Genomic DNA, 16,358 nt, shown 5'->3' on the forward strand with positions numbered 1-16,358 from the left:
AGACCTCAAGAGGGTCATCTACAGATAGAAGACTTCCTGAAGGTCTTCTGTGGTTGGAAGACCTCAAGAGGATCGTCTACGGATAGAAGACTTCCTGAAGGTCTTCTATGGTTGGAAGACCTCAAGAGGGTGGTCTACAGATAGAAGACTTCCTGATCGTCTTTTATGGTTGGAAGATCTCAAGAGGGTCGTCTACAGATAGAAGACTTCCTGAAGGTCTTCTATGGTTGGAAGATCTCAAGAGGGTCGTCTATGGGTGGAAGGCCTCAAGAGGGTCGTCAACAGATAGAAGACTGCGTAAGGTCTTTTATGGTTGGAAGACCTCAAGAGGGTCGTCTACAGATAGAAGACTTCCTAAAGGTCTTCTATGGTTTGAAGACCTCATAAGGATCGTCTACAGATAGAAGACCTCCTAAAGGTCTTCTATGGTTGAAAAGCCTCAAGAGGGTCGTCTACAGATAGAAGACTTCCTACAGGCCTTCTATGGTTGGAAGACCTAAAGAGGGTCGTTTGCAGATAGAAGACCTCCTAAAGGTCTTCTATGGTTGGAAAGCCTCAAGAGGGTCGTCTACAGACTTCCTAAAGGTCTTTTATGGTTTGAAGACCTCATAAGGATCGTCTGCAGATAGAAGACCTCCTAAAGGTCTTCTATGGTTGGAAAGCCTCAAAAGGGTCGTCTACAGATAGAAGACTTCCTACAGGTCTTCTATGGTTGGAAGACCTAAAGAGGGTCGTCTACAGGTAGAAGACCTCCTAAAGGTCTCCTATGGTTGGAAGACCTCAAGAGGGTCGTCTACAGATAGAAGACTTCCTAAAGGTCTTCTATGGTTGGAAGACCTCAAGAGGGTCGTCTACAGATAGAAGACTTCCTAAAGGTCTTCTATGGTTCGAAGAGCTCATAAGGATCGTCTACGATAGAAGACCTCCTAAAGGTATTCTATGGTTGGAAAGCCTCAAGAGGGTCGTCTACAGATAGAAGACTTCCTAAAGGTCTTCTATGGTTTGAAGACCTCATAAGGATCGTCTACAGAAAGAAGACCTCCTAAAGGTCTTCTATGGTTGGAAAGCCTCAAGAGGGTCGTCTACAGATAAAAGACTTTCTAAAGGTATTCTATGGTGGGAAGACCTCAAGAGGGTCGTCTACAGATGGAAGACCTCCTAAAGGTCTTTTATGGTTGGAAGACCTCAGAGTGTCGTCTACAGAAAGATGGCCTACTAAAAGTCTTCTATGGATAGAAGACCTCAAAATGCTCTTCTACAGGCCTTCTATGAATGGAAGACCTCGTAAGGGTCATCTACGGATAGAAGACCTCCTAAAGGTCTTCTTCTGTAGAAGATTTCCTCTTAATCTCATTAAGGTCGTCTAGAAGACCTATTAAAGGTGCTCCCCAGATAGAACAGCCCCTAAAGAAGACATCCAAAAAGTCTTCTGCAGATAGAAGACCTCCTAACCACCTTCCATGAATAGATTACCTCATTAGGGTCTTGTACAGATAGATGACCTCCTAAAGGTCTTCTACGGAGGTTCTTCTTATACTAGCTGTCTTCCTTGCATATAAGTCCTCGACGTCTATGAATGGAGACCCTCTCAAGGATCGTCTATATAAACATTTCCACCGGGTACCACCGTGGTGCAATGGTATGCACACCCGCCTTGCACGCAGAAGGTCAGTGGTTCGATTCCCCGGCCAGGCAACATCAAACATTTTTCAACGGTGGCAAAATACCCCTCAGTAATGTTGGCGACATTTCCTGAGTATATCAGCCTTGAAAAACTTCTCTAAAAGTGGTGTCTTAAGGCACGCCGTTCGGACTCGGCGATAAACAGTAGGTCCCATATCATTGAGCTAATATGAATCGGGGTGCACTCATTGATATGAGAGAAGTCTCCCTTGTCCCGTATGGGATGTTGTGGAACAATGTTTTGTGTTTTTGTTAACTAAGGAAGAAGTGCCAACCGCCCACCATAAAAATTATACTTCCTCCCGAATAAAGACCTCCAAGAGTATCCTTCAAGAAGACCCGCACACATACTAATCTACCTCCTCCTTAAGTACACTAAGAACTCATTCTCTCTTTCCTGGAATTGCCCACATTTAATGCGTATTAAAGATAAAGAAAAAAAACAATGCACGAAACGACAAATGCAACACTGACTGCAGTGTTTCGTGTTTGGGTTTTTCTTCGTCTTCTTTTTTAGATTTCCAACTGATAACAATTTTGCGTTTTCATACATTTTCATCATTATTAATGACTGACATACAAGACACGCACACATACATACAGACATATGTATAGAAACAAATGTCACTACTATTCCGCAACCCAGGAACCTGTCGTGCCTCTGTAGTTAGTTAAACACATACAATTATACACATGCATGTATGTTTGGGTGTTTGTGCCTGTTTCCCTGTGTGATTGTTATTTATTAGCAAAGGACTTTTCTTTTATGCGACACAAAATGCTGCGTACAAAATAATCGCTACTGTTGCCCATGGCAATTTTCATGACAGACAACAATTCAAGCAATTCCAAAGAACAACAAATTTCTTGGTAAATAACCTTTAGAAGCATGAAGAAGACACAATTCCGAAACACTTCTAACATTACAAATTCCGGATCTTCTTACTTCGGATTTAATTAGGACACGTGGTCTCGTGTTTCATTAGTAGCTGGCAGATACTTTGTAGAAGAAGGCCTGAGGAGGTGGATGGGGGGAGGAGGTATAGGTGTTGCTAATGTCAAGGCGGCATGTGATAAATATGCGGTTTCAATAAGTTGTCTTGGCAACAATGTAACGTAGTTGGGAAGGTGTATTTGTTTTCAAAATTAGTTGCCGAAAATTAGTTCATGTTGATGTGTTAAAGGTTATGTTAGGAAGTTTCTGGAGAAAAAAATTCATAGGTAAGTGGAATTTTTTTAGATTAATGGTGGAGCAAAGAGGCGTTTGAAAAGATCTCTACTTGTCCTTTAATAAGAAGACCGGTGGATAATCAGAAACTCTTGTCATGAAACACCAGAATGTATTCTTCATAGATTTTTATACTCATAGAAGATTACAAGGGATTTTCTTGAAGGCCTCATAAGATCTGCCATACGGTTGTCTATGGATATTACAACGCGCAAACGTCTTCTATGGTTAGTATCTTCTAAAGGCTTTCTATGGAGAGAAAACATCGTAAGGATTTTCGGTGGACATAAGACCTCATAAGAAAAGCCAATAGATAGAATAGACAGAAGAGTTTCTTATGGAGTTCTATGAATAAAAGTCTCCCTTAAAGGCCTCATAAATGTCTTCTATGGACCGAATTCCCACATCCATAAGCTATTCTATGTATAGAAAACCTCCTTAATGTCTTCTATGGATGCAAGGCCTCAAAAGATCATCTATCTAATTCTCAAGGCCTTCTTCTATGAAACCTACTTAAGGTCCCAAAACCTCATTAAGGTCTTTTATATAAGACCTCATAAGGATCCATAGATTGGAAGACTTCATCTTGTTCATCCATAAGAGGACCTCTTGTTCTTGATTCTATAAGACCACAAGGTCTTCTTATAGAAGTCCAGTATGTCTTATAGAAGATCAATAGGTTTTTTTTTATAAAAGACCAAGAGGTCTTCTACTCATAAATCTGTGTGTGCGCTATAAAAACCCTCAAGATCTTCTTACAGAAACTCTATAGGTCTTTTTATAGAAAACCAAGAGATCTCCATGTAGAAGGCTTAAATAACTCCGCCGAGATGATGCTCAGTAGAAAACCTAGAGGTCTTCCAATAGAAGTCCTAGAGGTCTTCAAATAGAATACCTAGAGGTATTCCAAAACCAGATGAAAAAAAGATATATTGGTCTTCTAAAGGGAGACCATTAAGTTTTCTATAGGAAGACCACTAGGTCCTCTGTAGGAAGATCTCTAGGGCAGCTATTCAATTGGATGACCCCATAGCCTTCTATACGAAGCCCTCTAGGTGTTCCATAAGAAGACTGTGGTCTTCTATTAGAAGACTGTTCTATAGGAACTCCTCTAGGGGTTCTATTCAAAGTCCTCTAAGTCTTCTATTGGAAGACCTCTAGGTCTTCCATAGGAATAACTTTGGGTTTTCCAAACGAAGACCTCGTTGTTTTTGACTAGAAAACATATTAATCCTCCATAAGAAGGCACTTTTGTCTTCTAAAAGAAGCCTTCGTAGTCTTCTATAAGAGGACTTTGGTCTTCTATAACAAGACTTCGTGGTCTTCTATAACAAGACTTCGTGGTCTTCTAGAAGAAGAGTTTGTGGTGTTCTAGAAGAAGAGTTTGTGGTGTTCTAGAAGAAGACTTCGTAGTCTTCTATAAGAAGACTTCGTGGTCTTCTATAAGAAGACTTCGTGGTCTTCTATAAGAAGACTTAGTGGTCTTCTACAAGAAGACTTAGTGGTCTTCTATAAGAAGACTTCGTGGTCTTCTATAAGAAGACTTCGTGGTCTTCTATAAGAAAACTTCGTGGTCTTCTATAAGAAGACTTCGTGGTCTTCTATAAGAAGACTTCGTGGTCTTCTAGAAGAAGAGTTTGTGGTCTTCTAGAAGAAGACTTAGTGGTCTTATATAAGAGGATTCCTGGCCTTCTATAAGAAGACTTCGTGGTCTTCTATAAGAAGTCTTCGTGGTCTTCTATAAGAAGTCTTCGTGGTCTTCTATAAGAAGACTTAATGGTCTTTAATAAGAGGATTCGTGGCCTTCTATAAGAAAACTTCGTAGCCTTCTATAAGAAGACTTCGTGGCCTTCTATAAGAAAACTTCGTAGCCTTCTATAAGAAGACTTCGTGGTCTTCTATAAGAAGGCTTCGTTGTCTTCTATAAGAAGACTTCGGTGTCTTCTATAAGAAGACTTCTTGGTCTTCTATAAGAAGGCTTCGTTGTCTTCTATAAGAAGACTTCGTGGTCTTCTATAAGAAAACCTCGTGGCCTTCTATAAGAAGACTTCTATAGGACGACCTCTTGGTATTCTATGAGAAGATTCTGGGTATTCTATAAGAAGATCTCTTCTATAAAGAAACATGTAGGTTTTCTATACGAAGACCTCTAGGACTTCTATACGAAGACCTCTAGGACTTCTATAGAGGTCGTATACGAAGACCTCTAGGTCTTCTATACGAAGACCTCTAGGTCTTCTATACGAAGACCTCTAGGTCTTCTATACGAAGACCTCTAGGTCTTCTATACGAAGACCTCTAGGTCTTCTATACGAAGACCTCTAGGTCTTCTATACGAAGACCTCTAGGTCTTCTATACGAAGACCTCTAGGTCTTCTATACGAAGACCTCTAGGTCTTCTATACGAAGACCTCTAGGTCTTCTATACGAAGACCTCTAGGTCTTCTATACGAAGACCTCTAGGTCTTCTATACGAAGACCTCTAGGTCTTCTATACGAAGACCTCTAGGTCTTCTATACGAAGACCTCTAGGTCTTCTATACGAAGACCTCTAGGTCTTCTATACGAAGACCTCTAGGTCTTCTATACGAAGACCTCTAGGTCTTCTATACGAAGACCTCTAGGTCTTCTATACGAAGACCTCTAGGTCTTCTATACGAAGACCTCTAGGTCTTCTATACGAAGACCTCTAGTTCTTCTATACGAAGACCTCTAGGTCTTCTAGGTCTTCTACACGACGACCTCTAGGTCTTCTATACGACGACCTCTAGGTCTTCTATACGACGACCTCTAGGTCTTCTATACGAAGACCTCTAGGTCTAGGTCTTCTATACGATGACCTCTAGGTTTTCTATACGAAAACCTCTATGTCTTCTATACAAAGACCTCCAGATCTTCTATACGAAGACCTCCAGGTCTTCCATACGAAACCCTCCAGGTCTTCCATACGAAGACCTTTAGGTCTCCTATACGAAGACCATTAGGTCTCCTATACGAAGACCTCTAGGTCTTCTATACGAAGGCCTCTATGTCTTCTATACGAAGACCTCTAGGTCTTCTATACTAAGACCTCTAGGTCTTCTATACGAAGACCTCTAAGTCTTCTATACGAAGACCTCCAGGTCTTCTCTGCGAACACCTCTAGGTCTTCTATACGAAGACCTCTAGGTCTTCTATACGAAGACCTCTAGGTCTTCTATACGAAGACCTCTAGGTCTTCTAAACGAAGACTTCTAGGTCTTCTGTACGAAGACCTCTAGGTCTTCTATACGAAGACCTCTGGGTCTTCTATACGAAGACCTCTAGGTCTTTTATACGAAAACCTATAGGTGTTCTTAACGATGATCTCTAGGTCTTCTGTGCGAAGATCTGTAGGTCTTCTATACGAAGGCCTGTAGACCTTCTGTACGTAGACCTCTTGGTCTTCTGTACGAAGATATCTCAAATGGAATAATTTGTTTCCTTTCCTGTCCACAATATCGGACGTTTTTTGACGGGCCGAAAATGTAGATAGAAACTTCAAATCCTTCAAATCGGGAGGTACAGTTATATTGGGGCTATACCAAAACCTGGACGTATGGCCACAATTTTTGGCGCAGAAGGTTTCTGATTACAGGGAACCCCAAATACCAAATTACAGCCAATTCGTGCAGAAAATGTAGATAAAAACTTAAAAATACCTCAAATCAGGAGGTACCGTTATACCGGGGCTATACCAAAACCTGGACCTATGGCCACAATTTTTGGCGCAGAAGGTTTCTGATTACAGAGAACCCCAAAATACAGCCAATTCGGGCCGAAAATGTAGATATAATTTTCAAAATACCTGAAATCGGGAGGTACCGTTATACTGGGGCTATACCAAAATCTGGATCTATGGCCACAAGTTTTGGCGCAGAAGGTTTCTGTTTACTGGGAACCCCAAATACCAAATTACACCCAATTCGGGCCGAAAATGTAGATAATAACTTCAAAATACCTGAAATCGGTAGGTACCGTTATACTGGGGCTATACCAAAACCTGAACCTATGGCCACAATTTCTGGCGCAGAAGGTTTCTGATTACTGGGAACCCCAAATACTAAACTACAGCCAATTCGGTCCGAAAATTTAGATACAAACTTCAGAATACCTGAAATTGGGAGGTACCGTCATACTGGGGCTATACCAAAACCTGGATCAATGGCCACAATTTTTGGCGCAGAAGGTTTCTGATGACTGGGAACCCCAAATACCAAAATACAGCCAATTCGGCCCGAAAATGTAGATAGAATTTTCAAAATACCTGAAATCGGGAGGTACCGTTATACTGGGGCTATACCAAAACCTGGACCTATGGCCACAATATTTGGCGCAGAAGGTTTCTGATTGCTGGGAACCCCAAATACCAAATTACAGCCAATTCGGTTCGAAAATTTAGATAAAAACTTCAAAATACCTGAAATTGGGAGGTACCGTTGTAGAGGGGCTATACCAAAACCTGGACCTATGGCCACAATTTTTGGCGCATAAGGTTTCTGATTACTGGGAACCCCAAATACCGAATTACAGCCAATTCGGTTCGAAAATGTAGATAATAACTTCAAAATAGCATAAATCGGGAGGTATATGGGGGCTATAGGAAAAACTGGACCCATATTGATAATATTTTTTATTTTTTTTTTAATTTTACTTATTTTAAGCATTTACTGAAAAAATCAGATCGATCCAACGATTAGAAATATTTTTGTCGCACCTTCCCATACAAATGGGACCACTGTGCTGTGGTGGTCGCCTGTAGTTTTATATGAGAAGTCCTACTTATAATCTGGGAGAAGACTTCAGGACATCTATAGTCCATCTTTTTCTAACAAATAATCTTGTTTGTTTAAAGGTATCTTTAATTATTCACGAGACATCATCTATCTTTCCCATTTTATTTTTTGCCTAAAAAACACTCCCTAACTCAGCTATAATTGTCCTACACTGTTGCCTTTAAACACTTATTGTATGCCATTATTATTAGCGATATGTGTTTTTATTATTAGCGCGATAATGGTTATCAATTACAAATTCAAGCGCACGAAGCACCATTTCAATTGATAAAAAACAACAATCAAACATTGAACCCCACCCCACCCTCTCACTCTGTCAAAAATAATCAACAAAAAATAAATGAGAATCCTTCATACAAAAATACCTAGTCTGAGTGTTTTATTTGTACTTCACATACATACATGCATACATATGCACAAACACACATCCTAACGACATCATTACTTTTGGGCATCAATAAAATCTATAAATTTAATTATGACAAAACTACATAAGCAGCGAGAACAATAGAGTACAACAACAACAATAATAATAATGACAATAGGTACTTACTTACCGTTAGAAAGTAACAACTAAAGTCGTAAAATGGGTTGTTGTTGTTGTTTTCCTTTTGGCCATAATCTGCAGTTCAGTTTCTCAACAGCAGCAGCAGAACAGAGAGTCAGAGATAACAACTTGACTGGTCGGTTGGTCCTTGGATATGATGTGCTGAACTGTGGGTGTGATTCGGGGGGTTGCTGTATTGTTGGGGGAGTGAGAATAGTTTTATGACAAAAACTACCGTTACTTGAAACAACTCCATTTTTATGATGATATACTCCCAAAAATCGATGACGTTGATGATGAGAGTTATGTACTGAGAGCAGTTATAACTGTTGTTATTGTTCTATGACTGTTATTGGTGATCGAAAAAAATAACTGCTGGCCAAATAGCCCTGAATGAATGATGCATGAAGAGGATTTCATTTCATACATAACTATCTTTTAGCTCCCTACATAGTATCTGCTGTATCTACCAATAACACCGCACATACACATACATTTTCTATGGACAATTTCATATTCTTGCACAATTTTCTCTATTTGAAATTGTTCTTATTTTTATGTTGATGTGTATGCAGAAGACACCATACACATGTGTGTGTTTGTGTGTGCATGAGTAAAAAATCGTCCGTCGTCGTAAGACGAGGCTTTGTGCAGAAGTCGAAATGCAGAAATGCGACCGGAGAAAATGTTTCTTCGTTGAACATAATTAGGGGAGGTTTTCTCATTCATCAATTGGCTGAGAAATCCGATGGGGAGACAGAGAAATGGAGAGTAGTAATTGAAAGAGCTGTCATGGTTTATTGCTTTCAAGTGGAATAAACATCAATATTTTTGGAATAATATGATAACCTTATCTTTTCAAATGCATTGCATATACATACCGATTGTATATATTTTAAATAATTATCAAAACGAATTGTGTCAATGTTTAAAAATAATTGAATAAAATATAAATCAACATTGTGGGAAGTGTCACGGCGTTGTTATCATTGCGGTTGACTGAGTCACTGACTTGTCATAAATTCCGATAAAATTACTACAGCTATGCAGGGTTTGGACAATATTGTTGTGTGCCCTGCTTTTATAGGTACTTTTGGAACTTTTATACTTTTGGAACTATACCCGTAGTAGAAAGTCATTGGTAGGATAAGTTAATGTTTGAAACGAAGGAAGGCAAAGCAAGTAAAAAAGGAGTCTAATTTTTTTCTTAAATTTAATAAAATAAAATTAGCAAAAATCAGGTAAATTTAGATAAAAACAAGTAAAAAAGTATCAGTCGGCTTTGCGAACAGAGATATACCCTCAGCCTATGTGAATTGAAACCTTTATCTAAGATCGAATATATTTAGGGTCATATATGTAACTATTATCAGCATTCCTAAAACGGAATATTAACAGCTTAGGGCTTTTCTTTGACCTCTCAGCTAAATAAAAATTAATGGATCAATGAAATTCCAGATTAATTTGTGTTTGGGTAAGCGAATGTTTAAATAGGGAGGCAAAAGCAAAACGGCATAAGTATTTTGACACGTCATAATTATGTTAATTTTGGTACCAAAATCAATTACTTTAGCTAAATTATTAACATTTAAGTAAAACATACTTGACAGTACTAGATTTGTCTAAAATATGTTTTTACTTTTTGTCTAAAAGATGTTATGGACAACCAGAGGTGTTCGCTAAAGCGAGAAAATGTAAAATTTGTATTGCTTATTCCATAATCTTTACGGTAATATCCATATTTCATTGGGGTGTATGTACACTTTTTCCCTATAATTTTTTTAATTTTTATAGTATTTACCATTATTTATTTGTATTATGGAATATATTTTTGTTGTATTTAACACGTTCGCGGACGCAAAAAAACTCAGAGAGGTGCAAAAAATTACACCCAATTTTTTTCGAAATTAATTTTTGTGTATTTATTAATTAGTTATTAATATTATTAATATTTTATTTATTATATTATGGATATACTCGTATATGAAATGAGTCGTATTATGAACATACATAAATCACAAAAACATACGATTGTACACAAGTAAATGACTAAAGATTGACTTTGCATATGAATGCTTTAGCATTCACGTCATCCTACGTCACCATGAAAATGAATGCTATAGCATTCACGTCCGCGAACGTGTTAATATTGTTTATTAGTGATATGAAATAGAACTATGTATGTACTTGGATTTTGATAAAAATGCTTCCTTACCCTTAAAACCCGAGATTTATAGGGTGTATGTAGACTTTCCATTATACAGTGAACCAAAAAAATCTACATACACCCTATAAATCTCGAGTTTTAAGGGTAAGGAAGCATTTTTATGAAAATCCAAGACATAGCTCTATTTCATATGCCTAATAGACAAAATTAAATACAAAAAATATATTCCATAGCACGAATAACTGTAAATTCTATCAAAATTAAAAAAAGAAGGAAAAAGTGTACATACACCCCAATGAAATATGGATATTACCGTAAAATTTATGGAATAAGCAATACAAATTTTACATTTTCTTGCGTTAGCGAATCTCTCTGGCTGCCCATGATATCTTTTAGGTAAAATAGAAACATGTTTGTGGATTAGTTGCCGTTATTTCAGGTTAGATTTCGCGTATAGCTCGTTAAAGTAGAACTTTGCAGATTTCTTTGTATTTGTAACTTTATAAAACCCCAGAAAATACAGTGGGGCTGATAAATTTGAGATCCTAGCGCCCTTTCCATTTGTCCTTGTGGACATTATATGCTCCGGAACTTCGCAAAATGTACGAATTCCTGACTTTTCTCATACATTTTATAAGTTTCACAGCATTCCAAGGGACAAATAACATGCAGAAACCTTGGAATTACTTTGTAATACGGTTTGGTACAATCCTCGAGCATCCATTGAATTAGCAATGTAAAACTATCCGACATTTTTAGCGCTTTAAGTGACACTAACGATCATTATACATGAGCATAGTAGTTAATAGTGTAAATTTCATGCATTATTTGGTAGTGCTTTGATTTTGATGCTTTGGAAACGTTAGGAGCGGGTTTGTAGAATAATGTTGTACATTTCTGATTATATCAGCCCTTTTTTTTATTTTTGCCTTATTAAGGCGAAGGCCATTTATAGTGATATTTAATTAATTCTCTTTCGAGTTGAGCTGTTAGGCCTTTAGAGATACATTGAAAAGTTAGGAGTCTACCGAAGTCCCACGCATCCAACCATTACACTACGTTTCACGGGAGGTAAATCCGATCTTCAGGTGTATTAGGATGTTGTTTTTGTGGCAGACGAAGGCAAAGCTTGGTAACTGGTATATATATCGAACTTCATTAGATAAATGTATATGCGAAATTATGTCAGTTAATTGAAACTCCAAACTTTTCCTATAGTCCTGCTTTGGTAATCCCATTTTTCAATGTTCACAAATACTATGGTAAGTTTTATTCCTACATCATTAGTAATTGCTCTTCTATATCAGAAGATTTTATTTTTTGATCATCAATTATTGTCTACTAAAGTTTTGACAAGTTGATGGTGGCTTAGAACGCTAAGACGCCGGCAAACTTGACACTCAGTTGTCGGAGACCCAGGTTCGAATCCCAGTCTGGCTCATGCTGAAATTATTTTTTATTTTTGCCTTATTAAGCCCTTATTACAAGGTAATTCTAAGACTTCTGCATGTAATTTGCCCCTTGGAATGCTGTGAAAGCAATACAATTTATGAGGAAACTCAGGACTTGGTATATTTAGCGAAGCTTAGGAGCATATTTTATCCACAACAACAACTTCAAAGCGCTCTAGTATATCAAAATTATTAGTCCCACTGTATTTTTTGGGGTTTTATAACTTACCAGCCTGAAAAATTCAAAGAAATCTGCCCAAGGGCCCACTTTAACGAGCTATACGCGAAGTCTGACCTTAAATAACGGCAAGTAATACACAAATATGTTCCTAATTTGTCCAAAAGATATCATGGACAACCAAAGACGTTCAATAAAGCAATAAAATATAAAATTTGTACCTATTGCCTATTCCATAAATTTTACGGTAATCTCAATATTTCATTGGGGTGTATGTACACTTTTTCCTTATTATTTTTTTAATTTTTGTATGATTTACCGTTATTCATACTATGGAATATAATTTTGTTGTATTTAATTTTGTTCATTAGGGATATGGAATATGACTATGTATGTATGTACATACTTCGATTTTCATCAAAATGTTTTCTTTCCTTAAAACTCGAGATTTGTAGGATGTATGTAGACTTTTTTTGGTTGACTGTATATCGTTGTGATAAGGGTCCCAAGGGCTAGCTATGGTAAACATTTCAGACCGATCCGAGAGGAGCCCCTAAACGACGCTTGTTCCCTTTCGTTTAGGGATAGTAACCGACAGCACTACCAAAATTCCTTTCCCAAAAATGTATGTAAGTGGGTGATCCTTCGATACTTACTTACTTAGCTGGCCCATTACAGAACATTTGTTCCATAGGCCGAACTAAGAAAAAGATCTCCATTTCTCTCTATTTGTTGCTTCGCACTCTGTAATACCGCGCCTTTTCATCTCATCATCCACTTGTTTGCGCCATCTATTCCTAGGCCTGCCAATTCTGCGTGCACCGCCAACACAATCGCTACATCTCGATACGTTTAACAATACTCGTATTGATGTCGTTGTATAGCAGATACAGCTCGTGGTTTATGACACGTCGATATTCACCGTCAACGCAGATTGGTCCGTAGATCTTTCGAAGAATTTTTCTCTCAAACACACCAAGCACTGCCATGTCTGCTTGCGCAAGTACCCAGGCTTCGGAGCCATACATCAGCACGGGTAGTATCAGTGTTTTGTAAAGCGTTATTTTTGTTTGAGATGTGGCTTTGTTTTTAAACTGCTTACTTAAACCAAAGTAGCATCTGTTGGCCAATACAATTCTTCGTTTTATTTCACAACTGATGTCGTTTGTTGTGTTTACGGAGGTGCCGAGGTAGACTAAGTCTTTTACTACCTCAATATTATAGGAACCAACATCCACAGTCGGTCCGAGCTCAATGGACGCGTCGACACCATCAACTTGGTCTTCTCACCGTTTACCGCCAGACACACTTTAGCAGATTCTCCTTCGACCTTCACAAAGGTATCAGTTACTTCTTTTACTGATCGGCCCATGATGTCTATATTATCAGCATAAGCAAGTAACATGTGACTGTTGGTGTAGATTGTGCCACTTCCTTTTGCCCCTCGTATAACCTTTTCCTGCAGGATGTTGAAGAGATCACACGAAAGGTGAAACCTCTTTTGTTACCAAACCCTTCGGAGAGGTTCTTTCCTATTTTAACTGAGGACCTCGTGTCAGTTAAAGTCATTTTACAAAGCCGGATGAGCTTTGCGGGGATACCATATTCAGACATGGCTTGGAATACCTTTGAACGTAGCAGGCTGTCGAAGGCTGCTCCATAATCGACAAAAAGGTGGTATGTGTCGATCTGATTCTTTTGAGTCTTCTCCAGGATTTGCCGCAGGGTGAATATCTGGTCAATGGTGGACTTGCCAGGTCTAAAGCCGCATTATTATGGTCCAATTATCTCGTTGACCATAGGCCTTAGTCGTTCGCACAATATCCCTGATACGATCTTGTAGGCAGTAGGGAGTAAACTTATGCCCCTATACTTAGAGCATACAGTCTTATCTCCCTTCTTGTGAACGGGGCACAGGATACTCAGATTCCAATCGTCGGTTACTCGTTCTTCCTGCCAGATGGTGCTAACTAGCTGATGAATACACCTTATCAGCGTGTCGCCTCCGGTTTTGAACAGCTCGGCTGGTAAGCCATCGGCTCCTGCTGCCTTATTATTCTTCTGCCGTTTTATTGCTGTCTTTACCTCATCTTGGCAGGGCGGTATACATTCAATACCATCTTCTGGGACTGGGACTGTGGTATCTTCGTCGTCTTCGCTGCTATTGGATACCAACAGTTTTGAAAAATGTTCTTTCCATATCCTGATTACACTATCTGTATCAGCTACCAAATTACCTTGCTGGTCTCTACAGGAGGATGTGCCTGTACCATAGCCTTCAGTTTGATGCTTGACTCTTTGGTAGAATTTTCGGACTTCATTCTGGTTCCTGTACATCTCGATTTTTTTCACACTCCCGCTTTTCCATCTCCACACATCTTTTTCCTGCGGAAAGACGTTTCTCCTCTCTCCTTTTCTCCCGATATCTCTCTCGTGGGCTACGCGTTGCTATGGATTGTAAAGTAGCCCTATATGCCGCATTTTTCTCTTCGGTAGCAGCACGACACTCCTGATCATACCATGGATTCCTTGGTGGAGGTTGCTGTTATCCAAGTAAGGATTTTGCGGCTGTTTGCATGGAGTGGGCAATAGTTTGCCATTGCGCTGATATGTTATCGGGATTAGGAGTGCTTTGATTAAGCAATTGGGCTAGTTGAGTGGAATATGCTGTGGCTATCTGTTGTGATTGCAGCTTACCAATGTCTAACTTTCGTGCTGTTCGTACTTTGTTTGCTACGTTTAATCTGGTACGTACCTTTGCTGCAACAAGGTAGTGGTCCGAACCAATGTTTGCGCCTCGGAACGATCGTACATCCAACACGCTCGATGAATGTCTTCCATCTATCACAACATGATCAATTTGATTTCTTGTTTTCTGATCTGGAGACAGCCAGGTGCCCTTATGAATATCGAGATGATTAAATCTGGTACTGCTAACTACCATGTTTTTTGCAGCTGCAAAGTCTATCAGCCTCATACCTGAAGCTCATGCATGAAGCTGATGTTGAAGAATTTAGCTTTTATTCGAATTGCAGCAGGTCTTTCATTCACTGGGGTGAAGCTTGATACCAGATGTTTTAGCCTCCGACTAACTACGAATACGCAACCAAACTCATGCTTTACGTCATGGCAGCTATAATACAGTGCGTCACCTTTAGGTGTTGTTGTGACGCCTTTCCCAATTCATCGTATTTCCTGTATGGCAGTAATATCGCCTTGTACTTTTCAAGTACGTCTGCTAATGCGAAGACTGCACCTTCTCTATAAAGAGTGCGAACATTCCAGGTGCAGATTCGCAGGTCCTGGTCCTTAAAACGTTTGCGGGGTTCGTCATTTTTAGAGGGGTTTGTTTTTCTTTTCTATCGTTTTTTCATAGTAGGCTGTTTTTTCTAGGGGAGGGTTACTAACCCGACGCCCAAACCCAAGTTTTTAACGTTCTTATGGGTGAACGCGCGGCACATGTTAGCTCACTACCTTTAACGGGTGTTAAAGGCAGTTCCCCATTTGACACCACGCCTTAAACTGCACTTTTGTGAAATTTTGAAACGGATTTCGTGGGGTCTAAAATTCTTCTTGCAACAATGTACACATCTTTGTCCCAAATCTCAGTTTACGAACTCTGCTCAAATCTCTGTGAAATATGGATTTCACTACCTTTGGCACAGATTTCACAACCAGGGCAATCAAGAATAAAAATTCCGTCCGGAATTTGTTCCCTTTCCCCAATTTCATAATTGTTTATTTCCGCATTTATGTTCAAAAACGGAATATTTTTGTCGATTAGGCGAGAATTATCCAAAATTAGGTGAATCTAGTATTCTTCCACGTTTTAAAACATTAAATTTTGAAGATTTTCACCTTTTTAAATAATTTTCCGTGGGGAAAATTACCAGGGAAATATTCATGATTGTCCTGAACTAGTAGAACGGAGCTCCTTAACGAATTTCATGCTGCTTGACCTGTCTTCCATATTACAAGTCTCTGTCGCTCCCACTCTTACGAGGCAAATTTCTGCATATTTTTACATGATTTCTCCTTCATGTGGCAAGCTCGGTAGAGAAGCAAGCAATTCAACATGCGAAACGGTTTCAAATATGCTTTATTGTTGTTGTAATTTCTTTAAGGAGAAATTTGCTTTGCAGAACAATCGAAAAAGGCACACTCATTCACACACACTCTCATTGGTGACTGAACCAGACGAGGTGAGTTGTGGTGGCGGTGGGGCCAAGCTGCAAAGTCAACCGTTTACAGAGCGCAGCAAAACAGAAGATAGAACAGATAGAAGATGAT

Source organism: Musca autumnalis, unplaced genomic scaffold (genome assembly GCF_047663935.1).
Source record: "Musca autumnalis isolate F117 unplaced genomic scaffold, ASM4766393v1 scaffold_5, whole genome shotgun sequence".
Classification (NCBI taxonomy): Eukaryota; Metazoa; Arthropoda; class Insecta; order Diptera; family Muscidae; genus Musca; species Musca autumnalis.